Source organism: Poecilia reticulata, linkage group LG21 (assembly GCF_000633615.1).
Source record: "Poecilia reticulata strain Guanapo linkage group LG21, Guppy_female_1.0+MT, whole genome shotgun sequence".
NCBI lineage: Eukaryota > Metazoa > Chordata > Actinopteri > Cyprinodontiformes > Poeciliidae > Poecilia > Poecilia reticulata.
The window spans coordinates 23,254,321-23,268,856 of NC_024351.1; positions in this window are offsets into that span (position 1 = coordinate 23,254,321).

The following is a 14,536-nucleotide window of genomic DNA, read 5'->3' on the forward strand; positions in this document are numbered from 1 at the left end:
GAAATAAATGGAACCACAATCCAAGAACAAACATAGAAGCCATTTAGCTGCCATTACTATGCTTCCCTACACTCTGCATACCACAGATCCACTGACTAATGTTCAGCTCATCAGTRACGTTGCAGTGCATCAGAGACTCTCTGAGTTCATGTTTCTTTTAATCAGTATGGTAAAAATGTCTGGTTRAGCCRTTTGGATTCGAGTTGATTGTGTAATATTTTGAAGTTTTGAATGTATCACCGSTCCTCTGAGAAACCACAGCTTCTATAAGCAAAGTGATCCGAAAATAATTTGAACATTGTCAAATTCTGCCATAGATATTTACTGTGTTGATAACAAAAGCTGCTTCATACATGATGCAGTCTTTCAGGTTGTTGAGGAAACAACCTCAGCTCAGCTCTCCTGATGATTCATACTTAGAATAAAATASGTGTGTTCTCAGCTCCACTTCAGTGTGCATGAGCRTCTCTCACAAGTTCTGGTTCTTGTGGCAATAATTACTCAGAGATACTGACCAGTACCAGGCCCACATAATTACCATCAGAAAACCTTTGTACACATATTTCAATCAATAAAATGAGAAGAAGCTGCATTCACTGCTATTCAGTGCACACAGTATTTATGTTTATATATGGGTAATAACACCTTCCTGCATTGCAAATGATGAGTCTGAACAGGAAAGACATATGACATATAATATGAGCTCCTGTGTGTCCATGCTTTATGAAATGTGGTTTGTATACAGGTGGGTAGACGAAGACCGCGGCTTGTTTGTTCACTTGATGGAGAAATCCAGTATTATCCTCTGCCAGCCATTCGTCTCACGCTGCCCAGAACCTTTAACTGCCCTGTGTGTCCGTTCAAACACGCTGGTGGAGTCAATCTGATGGAGGAGGTAGCAAATCTATCAGCCTTTAATAAGGAAACAGGAAATCTTCTCTACATTAGAAGAGATCTTACTGCACAATTTCCAGTTATGATGTGGTTGGATGGTTAGTTTTCAGGGAGTGTCAGTTGCATTGCAAAAACTCAAAATCTTACCAAGTATTKTTTGTTTAGTTTCTAGTGGAAATGTCTTAGTCATAGTGAAGTAAGACAAAACTGATTTACAAGTAACTTTCAGCAAAACACAGGAGCTTGTTACTGAGTATAGATTAAAAAGTACAAGTTCTTCTGGCAGATTATTCTACTCTTCACATGGCAAAAATGTTTTGTTTTTAGTGAAAACAAATCTGCCAATGGAACCAGTAGGTTTTTATTATCTTATTCAAGAATTGTTTACTTAAAACAAGCTCCTATATCATGCTGAACTGTTACTTGTAAGTTAAACTTAAGTAAAGCTTTTTTTTTGCATGGTCATTCATAATTAAATGTGTCAGACTTCTGTGKGGATGGTTTGTGACCCCAAAGTGACCTGCAGAAGAACGTAGCCATCACACAGCAGCTCACTGTTTAAGGCAGTAATGATGGATCACACCGTCTATGGATCCAGTTTAAAAATATTCAGACATGGAGCTCAAGATCATAACAACATGAAAGAACATAACAAAAACTGCAACTAAACCTTTTGTGGAGCATTGACTGCAGAGAGTTCTGTTTGGAAGCGTAGTCGGAACCAGAACTGGTGGGATGTGATGTGACACAGATTTCTTTCATACATTCAGAATTTTTCAGCCATTGTTTACTTCCAGATTTACTGCGTCTGGTTTCTGCTGATGCAGAATAATGACGCAGGTCTCATGTCAATGACGTAACAGTTGGATAAAATGCAACATGATCGTTCTGACTGCAGACGCTTTGAAAACAAATGGATATGTATCTGATTTAGTGGCACAATTCAGATATTTTTGGGGGAGCCTCACAACTGGCTCTTCTGTATGAATCCTATCAGGATCTTTTACTAAAACAATGAAACTCTGTTAGAAAAATGTTATTATTATGTTATTACATATTTGCTCATTGCATTATCATCTTTGTTTTACTTATCTAGTGTTTAGTTTACTTCTACAAGATTTATTTACACCTTTTTGTTTATTAACCTAAGAATTATTTWGCATTTATYGAATTCATTGATAAATGAATTCRATAAATGCAAACAAATTGCTGTCTAGAACAGCAATTTGTTGCTGTTCTAGACATRATATGGCTTAGAACAATGGACATGTAGATGGTTGAAGTGAAAGCTGACACATGAGACTTCATGGTTTGTGGAAAGGTTAAAGTTCACGGGTTGTTTCCTGTCATGAGGTGGGAACTGGATGCAGAAAATAAGGATGTTTTGGGTTTTTTCCAGAGCTGAACTGACCCAATGTACCATAAACATGTGAAGGATAAAACGTGAGAGCATCTCTGTGTTAGAAGTTTGATGATTTACACACTGTACCTCATTGTTTYCTTGATCAAGTAAAGCYTTGAAACTGACATTTGTGAGTAAGCCTCTGATTTGATTCTGCCTTGAATGTTTCCTTAAACTGACTCTCTCACCGTGTTTAACCGCTGCAGTGACTGAGGCCTGCTGCCTCAGACAGCCTTTTTGTTTTTGCCATCATGAGATTATGAAAGTCAGATGTATCTGCAGACACTGATGTTTACAGTTTAACATATTTAATGTTTTCTTCTCTTGCTCCTGTTTCTTCTGTTTGTATTTTAAACCTCTACTTATTATTGCTTATGATCCAGGAAAGAAATGTCAATATTTATTTACTGAAGTGAAGGATATTAGGGTTTTGTTCAGTCTATATGCAATATGAAGTCTTCATCTATGTGTCATCATTCCTTTACAGATTACACTGTAAACAGAAAACAGATGATCCAACTTAGAAAAACTTTTAGTTATGTTGTTGTTACAAGTAATCAAATTAAGTTTATCCAAGTAAATGTGTTACATTTCTTAAGTTTTCATGTTAAATGAACTTAAATCAATAAAGTCTGACAAACTTAATCTGTTCACATGTAACAAATTAACTCAATATTTTAAAGTCAGATCTCTATTCTCTATTTTCACTATATTAAATATGAATAAAATTGTAACAAAAGGTGGGRGAAATCATATAAATGACAGAAATAACAGATGAAAGGTTATTTGCCACCAGGAGCAGCAGGAGCTCAGCGTGTGACTAGACAGATTTTGCTTTAGGTCATAAATAAGGATTTCCTTTGGTTGTCATTTTGATTTATGGAAGTCAAATACACATTAATAAGTTACGACTTTGTGAGTTTAGTGTCCTGATCCTATCTTCCCTGTCCCGTGTCTTTCAATGAGGTATTTCAGCTCAATGACTTTAATAACATGCATGGATGGTGGGCTTTTTTTTTAAAGAAAGTTGTTGGAGCTTTTTCTCCCCCTTCTCTCCTCTTTCTGCTGTTAGTCAGGAATCAATGGCCTCTGGCCTTTTTAATGCCTTCTCCAGGATCTCACTAAAAGTCAGACRCACTTCAACGTCTCTGCCTGCACTGCTGCCGCTTCATTTCTGCTCAAAAATGGCTACAAATAATAAAGATAATGTTCGCTTAGTAATGATTTCCAATTTTCTCCATACTTGTACCCCGTTATTAGTTTGATCAGTGTGGCAGTGGAAATTAATTGTCTTTTCACTTAGAGGAGACATTACCATGATTAATTTTAGGATCGAGTGGATGAAACTGGAGGATCGGTGCAATATGAGGAGTGAAATCAATTTGCTGTGATATGAGGAGAGCCAGGAAATGTGGGGTATAAACAAGTATGAAATTACCTTCTCTGTCTTTCCCTCTTATGGGAAGAGAGCGTCATTTGGCAGGGCCTCTCTGTGGGGGAACTGTGACCCTCCTTGGCCTTCATCTGGATGAGAGGAGCTCGCAAATGAAATCCTCTCCATCTACCAGCCATTATTTCAAAATCACGCACTCGCCTGGACWCCAAGAAATCAATTTACAGCCACAGACGAGAACAAAGAATTCATTTAGGACCTTTCCTCTCAGGTTTTAATCTGTTGATTCTTTGCATCTTCAAACAATWAAGGATTCAATTTATGCTGGTTGTGTCGTGTAAGACTGTGGTTGAGGTAGGACTCAAGTGGAGGCATAGTCAGAGGCAGAACTAAAACTTTAACAAAAGGCAATAGAAAAACTTTGAGGTGGCCTTRGAGGGAAACAGGAACCATCAGACAACATGAGCAGGAAATGAAGAAACTGCAAACCAGGAGAATTCAGCAATGTGTTGTAGCAGTTACCAGATGGGGAGCAGGTGGGTGATTGGTAGCAGGTGCAGCTGTGAGAAAAGACCAGGCAGGCAGGCTGAGGGAAAGAGGAAAAGAGAAGAAGGCAGATAACACACTACTGGGACAGGGTCATTTAGATAGAAGACATGAAATGAAAGGATGAGCCAAAGCCCAGATGAATTGCTTAATTTGATTGTAACTCAAGACGTTTTGTGTTTCAGGCAGCATGTAAATGACAACTGATTGTAAAAACCCAGCTTCTGCCTTCCAGGATTAATCCAATGTTAGTAACATATTTGATGTCAGGTCACAGTAAAACTTGGAAACTGACTTGCTTGCGTTGGCTGCTGTAGGAGATGCTWACATGAATGTTGTTTTTTCCTGCACRTTTCACTTCCTGTGTGTCTCTGGATTGTTGAATTCAACTCGTGTTTCCTTTCATTTTACCCTTTTAAAAGAAAACCCTTGAGGTCAAGCTGGACCTTGGAGGTTTACAGCAATCGCCATCCCTCATACATGAAAAAAGGCATGATGGCCATGGGAGAGACTCTGTCCTTGGTAACCAGTCATAATATCTGGAGACTGAAAGTCTCTTCAGCTAACAGATCAAGATAGATGGCTGAAGTCTCTGTCCTGTCTTGGCATGCTGAGGATCCATCCTGCAGGTCCAATGAAGACAGATGGGCTCTAAATGTGAGACAATTTTGGAGGAAGCTAACTGCCATTGTTCAGACTGCTGGGAGTATTGAGATGTACAGGTTGGTCAGTTTAAGCTCAATTTTTGGGGGGGGTGGATTCTCCAACTGAATCTGGGGGTTGGGGGACACACACACAATGTTTACCTGAGAGCGAATGAGGCAGAGCAGTGATGCATGAGAGGAGCAATCCCCCAACTTTCTATATGGTGGTGGGTCAATAAAGGGGGGAGATGGTGAGGGATCTCACTGAGCTGCTTCAGACTGAAAACACTGCTGGTTCTTCCTGTCAGACCCACTGTGGTCCACTAATGCTGTGATTAGACATGAAATGCTGCAAGAATACCACACAAGTCTGAGTTTCTTACACAGAATGCAAAAAACAGAAGCTCTGTCTKACTGCTGTCCCGTAGAAACCACAAAGGTTGAGAATTCTTTACAACTTTCACCCCTAAATGAAAATTTTTCCATTTAATCTTTAGAATTGTTGAGCTTGGACTCACAAGCTAGAGGTGGATAAGTCATATTAATATTTAATAGACAGATATAATTTGGCAAATTAAATTCTGAATGATAAAGTAATCGGCTGTGATTTTAAGCTTTGGTTTGGCATCAGAACAGCAACTGGAAGCACAGCAACGACTGAACTCTGAATTACAAACACAAGCTTAGCAGTGGACAAAATGTTTGACCAGTGGCTCTTATTGATGGGAAAAGGGTTTTACATCTCGTTTGACAATGAAATGTGTTTTATGATCTGAAACAGTTAAGTGTGACAAAAGACATTAACCAACGGAGAACTGTTAAGATGATAGCCTTTTATACAGGGATTCTTGTATAACACACAGATGGATATGTATAAATAAATATCAGACAGGGGTTGGTCTCCCTTATGAAGTCAAGCCTTAGGAGCATCATCAAAGCTTCTACATTTCATTTTGGTCAAATCACAATGTGCTGATAAATTCTGATTAAAAGTTTGTTTGCTTTTAAGGGTTGAGAACTCTGGTGGATTTGAGAACCGTTTTCTGTGTGAAGYTAATTATTTTAGCAACTTATTATATGTGTTGCTGAATTACCCTCCAAATAGATTAATTGTATATGGTAAACATGCTTCTCTGTCAGAATTTGCTTTCTACTAGAATTGTGGTGGTTTACAGTGTCGTCACTCTGTATGGAAATGAATATAAACCAATCTGTATGAAGTACGTATGTACAATCTCTCAGCTTTATTTCCTGTTGCGTTCTGGCTTTTTCATATTATCAAAATAGAATCACAATGAGTCGTGATGTCCATAAATTTCAGCAAAATCTCAGGCTTTGGTTATCGGTTGAATGCACCACATAAGCAGTTGGCAGTCATTCAGTTATTATGCTTATCCCATGCTAATAAGGCTACAGTCTAGTGTCAGAATAATRTGACATATTGACGATGAAATTTACACATTGCAGCATTTATATCACRTAGAAAAATTAAGCTTGTAAGTAAATTTCCTGTTTGAGACGAGGATTTTGTTAGATGAGGTATTGTTGTTTCCAAGTGTTTTTACAGAGTTAYAAAACACCCACCTTACATCTGTGCACAGAACGTAGGAAGTGCATTAAGACCAGGKCGTATCATTTGTTTGTCAGAGAAGTCTATGACCTACTAACTGTAACTCATTTCATTTTCATTTTGCTGGGAAGTTTGCAAGTACAGATCTAAGAGAGAGTATATGACTTGCGATTTCTGTCTTGGTTGTTMTTTTTAAAGAATTAATTTTCAAACATTTTCCCATGATATCACACAAGGAAGCAGAGTGTTAGAGGTGTTGCATTAAGTGCATCCATGATGTCATCATCAGGGYTTTCTGAATTTGTGAAAAGACATGGYAAWATGCCTTTTCACAAAGGYATATTGTTGTTTTTGTAACTTTATCCAATAAAAAKAWCAAATGCTCACTGCATGGTCATTCTTCTTGTTTTGAGAATCCATGCTTTTTTTTCTCTTATTAGAAAAATCACAAGTTTTAATTCTGTCTCTTCTGCACACACTGGGCACACCTCATAATATGCACCTCAGCCTCTACTGGTACATTTGCTAAAGTAACTAAGGCATTGTTTATAGGTGGACAGTAACATGATTAGTTGTTTGTGACAATCAAAGGTCACATCCAGTTTAAATGCTGAAGTTCAGCTGCAAGCTTCATAACTCAGGAATTGGTTTCATTCTTTGTTCAGTTCTCTTCCTTAGATTGAAAAAAGATAAATCAGACACTTTTGACTGATTAAGGGGACGAATATATGGATTATCAGACTGTAGATATAAAAGATGGACCACACAAGGTCTATGTGATCATTTTTCATGAGGTCATGTCTGGGTTTGCCTGGCTAAAGTGTGACTTCTTAGTATCCAGTACAAGGCCACTGTAAAGAGAGATGGATTCTTACTGGCAGGATGTGTTGCTCTTCACCACAGTCGTATTTCCTTCTAACATTGTTAGATGACTGTAACTCTTCGAAAGCRGAAAATGGACTTCCAAGAGCACAACACGRTGCTCCAAACATGACAGCACTACTCTGCATCCTTATCAAACTCTACAGCCTCATGATCATAGTTTAAAACACATTCTTTGWCTTGTAGTTACTTTCCTACATGGCCAGTTTATTGCTCTTTTKAATAWTTTTGAGTCTGATTAACTGTTTGATRTCATAAACAGGAGGAAACAGAGACAATATAGAAATGCAATAGCTTAGATCTGGCCGGCATTTCCAGTAGGAACTCGTTGACTGTTGATCATAGCTCTATGAATGATTGGATGAAATTAATGAGTTTAAGTCATTATCATCATGTATGTAAAACTACTCACCTGGTTTGTTGCCTTTGTTTAAGACAGAAGTCTCAAAGTTCAGTGTTTRAAGGTTGAWGTCCCGAACGTAGAGAATCTCCCCGGCTCCCAAACACYTCAATCAAATGGCAGAATGACCTTCCAAACATGTAAAAAAATTCTACAGGGTTCATTCAAACTCCAGCTAAATCATCCCAAAAACAAAGAATGAGGAAAAAGGTAGTGGCAGGTAAAGTTTGTGGTTAGATTTAGGGCCTTGTAGACATAAGAAAATGCCTTTCAGAAACACGTTTCTGACTCAAGCAAATCCTATCTCTGAGTGAAAGCACTTCGACTAAACATAGTGAAATATTTGACAGCATCCTCAGAGGAYCTTGTTAGTAGAACTTCTTGACAGCAAACAGAGGTTTATCCTGWAAATTGAAATTTCACAAGGTCGTGATGGAGAAAGATCATAAGGCAACTGTCGATCATTACAGTCAAGAAAAACCAAGAGACGTTTTATACTAAGTCAGAGTCCTCATTAACACAGGAAACATTTATAACTTGAACAAGAGCAAGCTGGTGGCTATATGAAAGCAACCATTCCTTATTACAGTACATGTACTATGTAAGGTAACTGAAAGACAGAAGTATGTTTACCGTCTGGTAACATCAGAGGGGACTGCTTAGGACTGCAGTCATTTTCCTCAGCAATGTATTAGTAAAGTTTGCACCATGTGATTTTACATTGTTTTATTAAAAAATGTATGGAAGTCAGAAAAGATGAACATATCCAGCAGCCATCTTGGATTCCTCAGTGCCTCTCGAAATTGTATCTAAACAACAAAAATCATCAAATCCAAATTAGACCGCAAATAGTTATCGGATGGGTTCCAAGCCCTACCCAGAATGTCTGTTCTGGCCCCGCCCCTCTCCAAGCTCTCTCCTCCCCTCATCCTGTCAGCCAAACCTAACCAATCACTTCATCCTATACTTACTTTGTATCCCTGCTCTCCTTTTCTCTGGAGAAAACCTTGTGCATGATTTTGGGAACTGATGATCTGATTGGACAACCTCATCACTTCCATATAGTCCGACCATAACATCTACCGTACTCTGTCTGAGTATTGCACTAAGACTGTGGGAAGGTTAAAGGAAATGGCACAAAGAAAAGAAAATATCAAGGCAGCAGACGTTATGGTGGTACAATGGTGTGGAGGACACTGCCTAGTCCCCTAGAATCAACTGAGCCTTGATTAAATCCCACAGTCTACCTGAATGTTGCTGTGGACCATCTTCATCCCTTTATGGCCACAGTGTACCCATCTTTTTATGAGCAATCCACCCAGACTCAAAGATCAGATCATGGTTTCTTGGACATTATGGTAAGTTCATTGTATCTTTAGCAAACAGTAAACCTTTGGGATGTGGTGGAACTTTAGATTTTTATCATCCAGGTCCAGCCGACAAATTTGCAGCAATTCTTGGATGCTATTGTGTCACTCTGGACCAGATTCTCTGAGGAATGCTTCTAACAATTTGCTGGATTTGTGCCATGAAAATTTAAGGCACTTAAGAAGGAAACAGGGAGTTCAACAAAGCAAATTTTATGAAAAGGCGCTACACCATCCAGAGGAACATTCTGTAGTAGTGCTGCTTGCCCTGTACATTGAAATTCAGCAAATATCTGACCAGGACTCCGCGTTTTCAGGCTGTTTCACTGAGGAGAGACTCCATTATAATGTGGCTTTGGAATTATGTATCGTTTTTCTGGACATCTGGAAAAGATGAATAAAAGAAGTAAATAAATGCAWAGTTCTTTCTAAATATCACAGCAAATAAAAGTCTAAGTTTGGCAAGTGTTCAAAGTTAAAGGTTAGTTTGAAGTCAGCATGCTATCAACAGAGGACAACAGGTTACAATGGTTGGATAACAGAGCAGGTTTAAAAAGTGTCATTTTAACCTTAATTTTCTTTCATTCATGCACATCAAAGACATTCCATTAGCCTGCATTAAGCCAGAGCTTTAAAGGAGGCTAACTGCTGCTGTATAYATTCTCACTGCTGTTTCCACATCTTCTGGGCCTCTRGACCCTAATCCAGAGTAATGAAATCAAACTAAATGCTATTAATCTGCCAGGATATCTTTCAGCTCCATCAATCCATRTTACAGCTCCCACACTGAACACTAACACTGTCCAATGTGCTATTAAATGAACATGACAGATATGTTTCTTTTAATTGAATTGATTCATGGATACCTTTCTTGGCATTGCGCAGAAAATGATAGAAGTCAGCAAGTTTAAATGGTTTGCCAGTCCGCAGAGCAGCGGTGTTTCCACGCAGTCTGAGTCAGAGGTCAAGAGTGTTTTGCCAGGTTAGCAGTTCATGATCCAGCAGAAAACCTCCACAGAGCGTCGTSTCCCTGGCAGACACCACCATGACCCCAACACCTCCTCTGCTGCCGCTCATAATGCAGCTACTGCTTGAGCCACTCAAGTCCATCTGATTAATTAAAAGTTTATGGTTGAATTTAAAGGACGAGTGGTTATTATAACTCTCTTTCGCCTTTCTACACAGACACACATCTCTCACACACACACACTCACTGCACCAACAGAAATACTGATGTTTCTATGCAAAATACTCTTAAATACAGATAATAATTAATGACCGACACATTTGTACAATGCTGTCTAAAAGGTTGCAATTTTATGGCTTCAACATTTATATTTCTTTCCATGGAATATTTCCTGCTGYTTGGTAAAATGCACTCCCTCGTTCTGCACTCTGTTTTGCACATAGRGTCTGGATTGCCAGCTGTTGAGAAACGATTGCTTTCTGGAGGCGTGGACTCCGTAGARGTTTTTAAATTTACCCAATTGCTAACATTTGGCCATAACATATAGAACTATTGGTTAACAAGAGATGATAGATACATTTACTTTATGATGCAAATAAGAAATGAAATYCTTTGGGAAAATGACTGAAGTGTCAGTTCTGTGGAAAGTTGTCCTCCTGGAGGCTGTGATCCACTGCAAGGGCTCATCAAGGACACAGATCTGCTCTGTTGGAGCTGGGCACCGGCTGGAGGCTGGATGAGTGCTGGATTATCCACTTAAAGCCTAAACCAATCTCTTCTTTTTGCATATCGCTGAAGCATCACTTAACATTTCACCTCCACACTTCAACTTCAGCAGTGTTATAAAAGTGACGTGTATTACCTACTAAAGGAAATGGGAGCATGAAATGGCCCATAAATCCCAGCAAGCACAAGTCCAGAAACACGCTGCTGACATCTCCTCTAACTGGGGTCTAAATATTATGACACACTGAAGGCGGCTCTGTTTGTGTGTATGAGTGGGGAGGAGGCGGAGCCTGGCACCTGTAAACAACCAAAGTGTGGTTTTCTTTCCAAAATTAAAGCTTATATTGTGCTGTGATCCAAGAAAGCAAAAAAACTCATGTTCATAAAACAAAGTTATGAATCCTCTGACACAGARGTTCCATAAAGATGAAGAACCTGAATCTTGTGCAGGTAGAGACTTTGTCTGTGAGTTTAAAATGATTTGAAAACTTGTTGTAAATATTATATACACCATGGATGAATCCTGATGACCTCTGACCCTGGGCACATTCTGACTAGGGATCCCAAGTGACATGTTAAAATAGATATTTATCTTCATAACAAACAGCCACTAAGTTATCATCCATCCATCCATTTTCTTTCACCCTTGTCCCTCAGTGGGGTCAGGAGGGTTGCTGGTGCCCATCTCCAGCTAACGTATCGGGCGAGAGGCAGGGTTCACCCTGGACAGATTGCCAGTCTGTTGCAGGGCAGCACAGAGACACACAGGACACACAACCATGCACACACACCTAGGGGCAATTTAGACAGACCAATTAATCTAACAGTCATGTTTTTGGATTGTGGGAGGAAACCGGAGTACCCAGAGAAAACCCACGCATGCACAGGGAGAACATGCAAACTCCATGCAGAAAGACCGGGGCCAGGAATTGAACCCAGAACCTTCTTGCTGCAAGGCAACAGCTCTACCAACTGCGCCACTGTGCAGCCCACTAAGTTATCAGTGGAAGCAAAATCATATTATTACAAATTGACATAAAATACCATGTTAGAATWATGCAGTATAGATAATTTTTATTTAAAAAGTTGTTTTTTGCAGGGGAGTTTTTTCTTATTTTTTTTTTTTTACTGGCAGTGTTGTGACAGTTTACTATGAGACAAACAATTAAAAAAATCTAACTCGTCTGTACACTGCTCAGTCAGAAACAACCAATCAGAGCCAAGGGGAGGGTCTTAGCACTGTTAATTACCCCTTTGTGATTGGCTGTGTTTATATCCAAGACATTTTTAAATAAGATCCCTGAATTTGTTGTATATACATTCCACCACGAAGTTTAGATTCTATCCATTCCATCCATGTCCCTCATGAGWGAATGCACTCAACCCTATTGTACATATTTGTATGAACATTTTGTACAATGCATTTTTCCTTCTTGTTTATTTATGACCATAAAAGCACAAGTTTCGAGTCATTAAAAAAGTTTACACAGCATTTAGTAGAACTTTGAATAAACTTTTTTGTTTTGACTAACAGGTAAAGTTAATTCATCCATGGATTCTTGAGCTCCCAGTGTGAATCATAAGCACTTTAAAACAATATTGTGATACAGAAATGAGAACAAACAGAACATAACTTCAGGCAAACTTCTGCATGCTGTTTGATTTGTCTTTAGGATAAAACTGCAGGGCATCATGCCATCCTGTCACGTTACATAGTATAAAAAAATGACACAACATGCCAGAATGTTGTGCTGTAGTGAAATAATATGCAACATGACTTGACATACTGTGGACGYTATTTCACCACAACAGGCTGCAGGGTTTCATKCCTTGAATTGAATGAGGGTAATAACATGTGACATGACTTTGTAGAATATTCATTCTGTGCTTTATCAGTTGTGACCTTTAGAAAAACKTCATTTTTTATGTCCCTCTGAGCTTAGATGTGACATATTTTTTAGGCTTTTTATTTAGGTTGAAGYTGAGCAACAGAAAATGTTGTTTTTGTCACTTCAAATGCAAACACATCAGAACAGTTTAATGTGTTCTGGGTTTAGAAGGAGCTCACTCACATGTTTCAGCTAAACTTCTCTCTTGATCTAGTAAACTCTTCCTTTTGGCGCAGCCCTCTCCTTTCATGTGGGTTCTTCTTTCTGCAAAGTGATGATGGCTGCAGAGTTTACTTTCAAGTTAAGCTTTGCCAACACAAGCAGACCATGATTACTTCCACATCTGTCCCCTTTTCTAGCAGTCAGCCTGCTGATTAGATTGGAAGTGTGGTGTTAGCTGGACTCTTTCTCAGCATCATCTGTGCTGAGGATAWGWTATGACTRAAATGAAGTTAGCTGACCGTTGTATGTCTAGGCCCCTAAGCTGTTTGTAGCAGTGAATCTGTCAGCATCTGCGGTCTGATTTATTTATTAAACTGAACTACAGACTCTGANCTTCCTTTTGGCGCAGCCCTCTCCTTTCATGTGGGTTCTTCTTTCTGCAAAGTGATGATGGCTGCAGAGTTTACTTTCAAGTTAAGCTTTGCCAACACAAGCAGACCATGATTACTTCCACATCTGTCCCCTTTTCTAGCAGTCAGCCTGCTGATTAGATTGGAAGTGTGGTGTTAGCTGGACTCTTTCTCAGCATCATCTGTGCTGAGGATAWGWTATGACTRAAATGAAGTTAGCTGACCGTTGTATGTCTAGGCCCCTAAGCTGTTTGTAGCAGTGAATCTGTCAGCATCTGCGGTCTGATTTATTTATTAAACTGAACTACAGACTCTGAWCAGAGACTGATTACCTRTGCATCAGTTTTACACCARACAACCACAAGTTACATTTACTACATAATAAGACATGGTCTTTTTGGCTTTTGTTGATCCTTTGGTAAAACTACTCAAAATCTTACTGGCAAAAAAACCAAAAAGAAGACGACAGGAAGTGGAGTGGTAGGAGGAAGATGGAGCCCCATGATTTTTAATGACTTATCGCATGAACAAATTTATTCATGTTTGGTTTTGATTTAATTTTGCATTTAATGGAAACACTGCAATTTSAAAATTGTACTAAATATTGGAAAACATAATATCGGAAAACATAACAACACAGTTTGGGGACAAATAACAGTGAAAAGAATGACCAACAAAAGKAAGATCTGGACATACTTGGATGTGGACAGGGGAGAAGACTGATCGAAAGTAAGAATGACATCACTGAATGTACAAAAGAAAGATATGAATTAATTATTTGAGGTTCACAACAAGCACATGCATCAACCCATATGGTATCTACAGATTCGGGTCACATAGACCAAACCATTATCGGGCCATTGTGGTATGCCATAATAAAATCTGTGCCATTATTGCCAGAACTGACCCAGTACCGGTTAAAACACCGGTTGACGTGCCAGCAGTGCTGACCTGATATGGGCCAGACCTCTCTGTTAGGTGGGAAATACAAACAAAAAAAAACACCATGTATGAAAGAAATATTGTTCAGCTTTTTAGAATGTCACATTTAAACAAAGAGGTGGCTGTGATGGCAGGCCAAGGACCCGGGGGGCCACGAGGCCACATCAGAGAGAGAGAGCCCTTCTGTCTGGCTGCTGCTGTGTAAACTCAGCCGGCTGCAGGAAGCGATGGATCCACACGGCCGCGGTCTCTGAGGAAACCCTCATTGTCATTGAGCTCAGCCTTTCTGAGACACCTGATCTGAATCCAATCACAGCAGCTGCCTTTGTGTGCTCTGTGTGA